The sequence below is a fragment of the Drosophila hydei genome, unplaced genomic scaffold (assembly GCF_003285905.1).
Source record: "Drosophila hydei strain 15085-1641.00,03,60 unplaced genomic scaffold, DhydRS2 tig00000001-arrow-pilon, whole genome shotgun sequence".
Taxonomy (NCBI): domain Eukaryota; kingdom Metazoa; phylum Arthropoda; class Insecta; order Diptera; family Drosophilidae; genus Drosophila; species Drosophila hydei.
In genome coordinates, this window is record NW_022045643.1 from 852,542 (window position 1) to 860,529 (window position 7,988).

The window sequence follows — 7,988 nt, forward strand, 5'->3', positions numbered from 1 at the left end:
TCCCTCATGGCTGGCAGATTAAACTAATTGATAAAAATGTCGCCCGTTTTCTGCACGTTGGCAACGTACGTGGCATGCCACAGGCTCGGCTCTGCTCGACTCGGCTCTGTTGCTTGTTTTTGTAATTTATGTAAAATAGCAAACGTGTAAGTCGCAATTTGTTTGTGCCCGGGTCAACGCTGTGGCCCCCTGCCCGCCGCTCTCGCCGCTTCCTGCTTGGCAACGCAGCAGCCGAACAACATGTCTTGACTTTTAAATCCAAATGTATTAAATTTCCATGGCAAGTTCCAAGTTCCAAGTTCTCAAGAGCGAGACACCAAGTCCATGGCCCTAGCTGCCGACTGCTGTTATTTGTTTGCCAGCAGCAGCAGGCAAGGAAGGTGGGCAGGTGGGGCAGTGTAAGGTAAGGAAGCGGTGGATGCTGCAGCAAAGTCTGCAGCAAGTGCCCCTGGCATTGCCATACGGATGTGTGTGTGTGCCATGCTCATCTGGCTTGGCTCCCCGGCATTCGACATTGGGCATGGCAGCAATTATTCAACAAAAGCTACTGACAATTATGGCACACCAGCCATACAACATGCCAAGCATCAAAGGAGCGCGCGGAGAGGGCTCTGGTGCGGAACTGGGTGGGGTTGGCATGTGGAAGAAGTAGAAAATTCTGCGCTGCGATGTAGGCTATGGTTACAACATGCTATTCCAACGAGGGTGGGCCAAGCAGTTGTGGGACCACAGGCACAAGATTAATTTAAAACTGAAATCAAAAAGATTTTATTTCGATTCAAAAGTAGCTAAAGAAGTTCTGATTGAAGCTTAGAAGTAGCTGATAGAAGGTTTCGGAGTGAGCGCCAGAAATGTATAGAATTTTAAGCAAAATCAGTGATTTGCTTATGTGCTTATAAATCGTTCAGCTATATCTGTTTCTATCATATAAACTAAAGAGCTTTGCTTGCTCTATGTGATGTCTATCAGTTTCTGCTCTCTTTACTAGCGAAGCCTCTGAACTATGTGGAGTGACGCAACTGCTGCGTTGACCCTCTGCTGATTGCACCCACTCATACTCACACTAGCTCACGCTCCACCCCCACCTCGCAGGTAGAAACCAAAGTAACAACAACTGGAACAACCACAGAGCACAGCTGCTGCTGCTGCTGCTGCTGCTGCTTCTCCTGCTGCTGCTTCTCCTACGCCTGCAGCTTGCTTGTGTGATTGTCTGCGTATGCAAAAATATAATTTAACACACATTTGCGCAATTAGATTCATTCGTGCAGGAGAAACAGGTGACTCTGTGTGTGCAGAGACTGACATACAAATGAATATCTATGACTGTGGGAAAGTGGAACACGTGTAAGAGTATGTGAGTGGGTTGTATGCGTCTCTCTCTCTCTCTCTCTCTCTCTCTCTCTCTGTGTGTGTGGTTGTGTGTAAATGTCACAATTTGAATACATAAAATGCAAATAAAAAGCAAAACCCGCACAGAGTCCACAGAATCCAGACTCCCCCACATGCTAAGAATCGTGCACATTTTCAAAAATAAATTGCTTCCAAATGCAGACATCTATTAAAAGCATATAAAACCATATAGCGGAAATGATGTATAGGCAGCCAGTGCGCTGGCTAGCAAGACCCAATTGCAGCGAAAGTAAAAGCAAACCAAAATGGTCACACACACACCAACACACCAGCACACCAGCACACACACACATGCTGAAGTTCTTAGGACCTGTTGCCCCACATTTGGTGTAGTGGCTCTTGGCTAATTTAAGCGCTGCAGGTAAAACTCCGCGTACGACAATACACACACACGCACACACACAATAAAATTTACACACTTGCAAATGTTGGGCATGTCCTGGTTGAGCTGCCGCTGGTGCTGCTCCCTGCCAGGATGAAATATGCCTGGGAAAATGCTTACAAGTGTAAACCGCAGTCCGGGCACATGTTGAGCTGTCAGGGTTTGAGGCTTGGGGGTAGCAGGCGTGGCCTGGCCGGGCTGCGGGGGCGGACTTTGGCTATACGTAATTGTTTTTCATAAAATTTAATTTATGGCATTTTTCCACACACACACACACTCACTCACACACACATGGCAAGCGGAGCTGTGCGATTGCACTTGAAACTTCAGCCATTTGCCCATTTTTTGTACAACATATGTATATAGGCGCATATATATACATATGAATATGTATGTGCGTACGTATATAGTTATATATTTATATATCTGTGTGCAGCTGGCATTAAAATTTATTTGCGCATTTTCAAATATGCAGTTGAAGAAAGAGCGCAACAAAAATGCCTAGAAATTTTTGTGACATTTCTATTGAAGTAGTGCTTATACACTATCCACACACATATATATATATATATATATATATAGATTCATGTATCGTCGCGACTGTCATGTTGTGCCATGACAAATTTAAAGCCCGCAACTAAAAGCTGTCTATAAAGCAAGCGAAATGGCGTTTTGCTGGCTCAACAGCAGCTTAACGAGCGCCAAAGCGCTCTGGTTGCATATGATACGATTATATATATGATATATATAGATGGTAGAGCAAGTTGTTGTTTATATAATACACTTTGACAATTGTAATTGGACTATATTTCGTTTGTATCTTAACTAATTTCAGCTCTGCATTTCCAGTTAGACTCGGATCTTCGCAGAGCTTCATCTTTTCAGTTTAGTTTCCCTTAGTTGGCGGGCATTTCAGGTATTTGCCACATTTTTGCTGCAGAGCCTGGCATTTGGTAGAGTATTTAATTGGCATCGCCTACGAAACCCATTTGCACAAATATTTTAATTAATTTTCCCACACCATTTGGATTTCTAATTGCGCTTGCTGCTGCTGCTGCTGCTGTTGCTGCTGGTTTTTTGATGTTCCCGTGCTGCTTGCTTTTCAAGTCAATTATTTGCTTTGAATATGCCTGAAAGATTTCGTGAGGCTGCCTTGCTACGTTTTAATTGTTTCCATGGCGCCTTTGCTCATCATTTTTCACTTTTCACTTTTCAGTTTTTTTGTTTAATTTTCGCTGGTGTCTCGGGGGGGCCAAACCCTTTTAGCCGAGGCTCTGCCGTCAGACAATTGATGTGCAGCACGCACCTTTGACAGAAATCAAAGCCAAACGACGTTCCACAAACTGCCGGCAGGCACTTAATGCCAGTTGCTGTTGCCGTGTGTCGAGTTTGAGTTGTTGCCACCTGAGTGGGAGTCGCCTCATAGCTGGCAGCTCGTGCATATTTGCGGTTGCAGAGCTGCTGGAGTGCTTTCAACCTCAGCGCCAGTTAACGCTGCTTGCTACAGCGCGTGGCAGCGTGTCGTTGTGCTCGACGCTCAACTCATCTCAACTACTTGCCTCAACCGAGCATAAAACTAAAACTTGCCTCAAAACTGTGTCAAAATTGAGGCGCCGCCAACTCCGACCGCAGCGAGCATCCATCCTGAGCGAGGAGCTTGCATATAAGTGCGGGTAGCGACTATTGTGATTGCCAGCGAAAGTTTGTAATAAAAGGTACAGCATGGCAACCTACATGGCTGAGGCACAGATTTCACCCACATATTCCTCTACTCGTCTTAAAGTCTGCGTGTCTGAACCAAATAGACTCATAGAGGAAAACGGATAAACTTTGATGGAATGCTAAAGATGCAACTACAAGATTCAGCGTAGAAGGAATCCTATGTTCGAAATGGGCAGGAGAAGTTTGTGTATTAACTTAATACAAGACGCTGCTGTTTAATCAGGAAAGTTTTTAGCTTTAGGCGTAGTTTATCATATAAAATAACATTTTGGATCAACTAATCTTAAGAACATAAAAATCTAAAAATTATTGAAATTGATTCATCTGCTAATTCTATTTAAATATATATTAAAATCTAAGAATTTCGATAAAAATCTGAATTATTAATATTTAGTCAAAAACTTACAAAATTTCTTTACATAATTTAAAAACAAAAGAAACTTTCCCCTAAATGACTTCCTTTAGGCTCTTGCATAAGATAATCAAGGCAACTTATATCAACTTGTCTTTTCTTACCTTTTAAGCGCAAGTTTCACTATTTAAAAGCATGAGACTCAAGTACATATCTGAGGCTTATCATAAGAGAAACGACCTTGGCTTTAGTTAGTTAGTTTGCGTCAAGAGAAAACGGCCAGCCTCTAATTAGCAGTAAAATATCATGTTCAAGCTCTCTCATCTTTCGCCATTTTTTCTTCTTGCTCACTAGGAAAGCAGCTTAAGATGGCGCCTACTGTGTCGCCCACTTCCACTTCTACAATCTCTACCTCTCCCCTTCTCTCCCTCTTCACTTATACTCTATCTCTCTCTCACCCTGCAGTTGCAACTGTAAAAGTTCAATGGCTGTCAATAAATATGAAATTATTTGGAAACGTGCGCGCGACACGCTGAAAAGGACGTTGCGGGTAGACAGAGGAAGCGAGAGAGGTGCGAGGACGACATTGACACCGAATTGGTGCGAAAAGTAAGTCATGGGACTTGAACGAAAAGTGCAGCGCAACTGTAAAAAAAATAAAAAAAGAACTGTAAAAAAGGCGTTCAAACTTATTTCGTGTTCTTGCTGTGCCACTCACTTGCTCTGTCTCTCTTGCACTTTCAGCGACTGCAGTGCACCATGTGGCAAATGCAGCTTAATCGCACTCAGAGGGAAAAATGCAAGCGACCAGCATAATTAGAATGATTATGCATCAATTAATTAAAAGTTATTTTTGCCTTTGCCAGCACGCAAAAGCAAAACAAAAACAAAACAAAAACAGAAACAAAATACAAACGTGCTGCAGAAATGTGTCACCCACGCGGCAATAGAAGAGAGGCGTTCAAAAAAATTTCCCTTACTGACCCAGTGTAGCAGCAGCCCGAAGCAAGCACGAGAGCGACGGAGAGAGAGCGCGCGTTACTGAGTATGAGAGCACAGTACGAGAGAGCGCCATGCCGTGCGTGGTGAGTTTCGTGTGTGGGCTGCAAAGGCTGCACAGCATAACTCACCATACCGAACAGCTGTCGCGCTCTCAGCTTCATTTACCTAACCTCACACACACACGCAGTCACACATACTTATAGAGGCATTGCACATGGTCTTGGTCAGAATTTAGCATCCTGCGTCGCGTATGGAATTCGTTTTCTTCGTTTTTCTTTTTGTATGCGAATGCTTCATGCGGCGCAGAGCCAAAGAAATATTTTTCGGTGCCAGAAGAACAACTGACTTTTCATTTTTCTAACGCTTTTCGTATTGTTTTTTTTTTCATTCTTCGGCGCACTGGGGAGGGGTTCGCATTGATTTAATGAGTTTTTGGTGTGAAGTCCTGCGGCGCTGCGTCCAGGCTGTCCATGCTGTTAATGGCATTAGAGTAGCTGTCATACCGAGCAGTCACACTTCATGACTTGGCCAGGCCAGGACACCTAGGCGAGCAATGTCGTCCCCTGATTGACAGCCAAATGTCAAGCTAAACAGTGTGAAATCTGTTGGGCCCGGGACAAAGCAACACTGATTGCAGGACATTGTTTTCACGCCTTTGTTTCGATCGCGCTAAACTTGTACCTAGAAAGGAAAACGAAAATCGAAAAAACCCAAATACAAGTTGGATTGAAATCGCTTGGAAATTGACACTTTCTGCTAGTTAGGGGCGTGGCAGCTCGTAAATTCATGAAACCGGAGTAGGCGCTAGTAACGAGCTACCTTCAATTGAGTCAGTTATGAAAGCATTGCGTACGATAGACCTGAAAAATAATTGTGTCTGATTGTGATTTGTTGTCTCTAGTCCTGCCATGGTCCTTGTTGCTCAATTCCATTTGCTTTGACAGCAGGCACATTCGCATAAGTCTAAAATGTTTCTTAGCTCAAATTGCAAATTGTAATTGATAAATGATAGCCCTTAAAATACAGTTATTTCCAAATCAAAATGAAGTTCACAAGCGGCTCGAGGCCAGGGCAAGGCTTGTATATTCCTTGCATGTCATGTGCTTTGATGGATAACACTCCAAATGATATGATGGATCGCTTATTGAGCGTTCCAAATTGAAATGTGCTCGAAGCGATTTACAAGAAAACCCGAAGAGAAAGAAAACTTCTTTGTTAGAGAAAATCTTTTCATGGGCTTTAATTGATTCGGAAATCTTTTCGGGAAACAGGGAGATTATCAAATAGAGGCAAACAGGGAATTGATATTAATAGAGTCTGGGCTTGTTTTGTCAGCTCTTGAGTTGTATATAATGGATTCTTATGTATAATATATTCATTAATATATCTTTTATAATTTTTATTACTCTCTAAGCAATGCATGATTTACTTTGCTCACAATTCTTTTATAAGATCTGAAACTTTTTTGATATTTAAATATTTATTATTTTAGTTAGAATATAATATAATATAATATATGCATATATTTTTAAAAAATATTTTTTTTTTTAAATTAAGAATATTTTAAACATTTTCAAGAAATTCAGAAATTTTTAAAATAATTAAAATATTGTTAGATTAAGTCAGAAAAAGGACTTAAAATAAGTTAAAATTTTTCAATATTGGAAACAGAATCAATTGTAATATTCATATATTTAATATAATTCTGGAAATATATTCGAATGTCAATCATAATTTATGTATTAAAATAGTGAGTAGAGCCAGTGCTCTCAACTACAAAAGTGTAAAGTCTTTGGTATCAAAACTTAGCTTTAATGAATGAATATAGTCATATATAAGTTAAATTCTGAAGACTAAGACTCAGGCATATAATTGCATGACTCGTCCTATCAAAACTTTTCTTTGGTTTCTTGCTTTTCTCTAGTTTTGGCACTCAATTAGGCTTTTACTTCGGCACACACTTTTATCAACGTCTTTTTATTATTAATTGAAAGCTGTTTTCTTAGCAAGTTTTCAAGGCATTCGGCTTGGTAGTTGCCCCACAGCTGCACCACGGCAGCTGCACCGCAATTTGGCCCACTTTCATTCTTTCTTATCTTAGCGCTGTTTGGTCGTCCTAAGTCAAACTCCATGGAAAGTAGGCTAAAAATTTGTGTTTGGCCTAAGCAAACAAGCGAAACACGCCGCAAATTACGTCAGCAAATGCTCAGCCTCTCGCTGCCTCCGTGGGAGCAGGGCTGGGCTAATGATTTGCCTAATGTTTCTAACAATTATGTGCCTGCCACCACACAAAAGAATATATTATGTAAGTTATTAAAATTATATCACCAGCAGCGGCAGCAGCAGCGGCAGCAGTGGCGGCAGCGAGTCCTAATAAGCCGCAGCTTCTTCTTTCTTCTTCTGCTGTAGCATTTGGAAGAAGGATGCCCAGACTCGCTGAACGCCATTGTGCCAGAGGCTTTGGCTTTCAAATGTAAATGGCGGCGTCTTCGTCGCCTTTTTGTGTCCACATGCGAGCAACTTTTTGGTGGTTATCAATTTGGGCTTTCAGCAGGGCAGGAGCAGGACTAAGATTCGTCCTGGCAGCAGACAGGGCCTTATTTATGCGCTCCTGGCGCGCATTTTTATTTTCCACTTTTTTATTATTATGCGGATGACAAGATTTTCATCAACGTCATTAATATTAACTTTGGCAATAATTCTCGGCTAAGAAAAATTATGAGAAATGACCGACTAGATAAACGCCACACAGTGCCGTCCACTTTTCGACAATGCCATAACTCTCCACGAAGGTTCCGCCAGGATCTTTGTGTCTGTCTGTGTGTGTGACAACAATAATGGCATCAGCCAAGCGGCTTTCAAGTCAATCTTAATTGTGCGTAGGCTCCTACTCCTGCGCCAACTCCTGCTCCAGCTTCAACTCCTGCTCCAACTTCGACTCGGATTCTGCAGAATCTACGCAGCATCTAATGACAGCATTTCGGATTACTTTCACTCAAGACGAACGCAGCTACACTGTGCGAAAAAAAGGCTGCATATTTTATGGCTGCCCGAAAGGCAAAGCATGTGGGCTGATGCTAGAGCTGAAGGCTGAAGGCTGATGGCTGCTGGCTGCTGGCT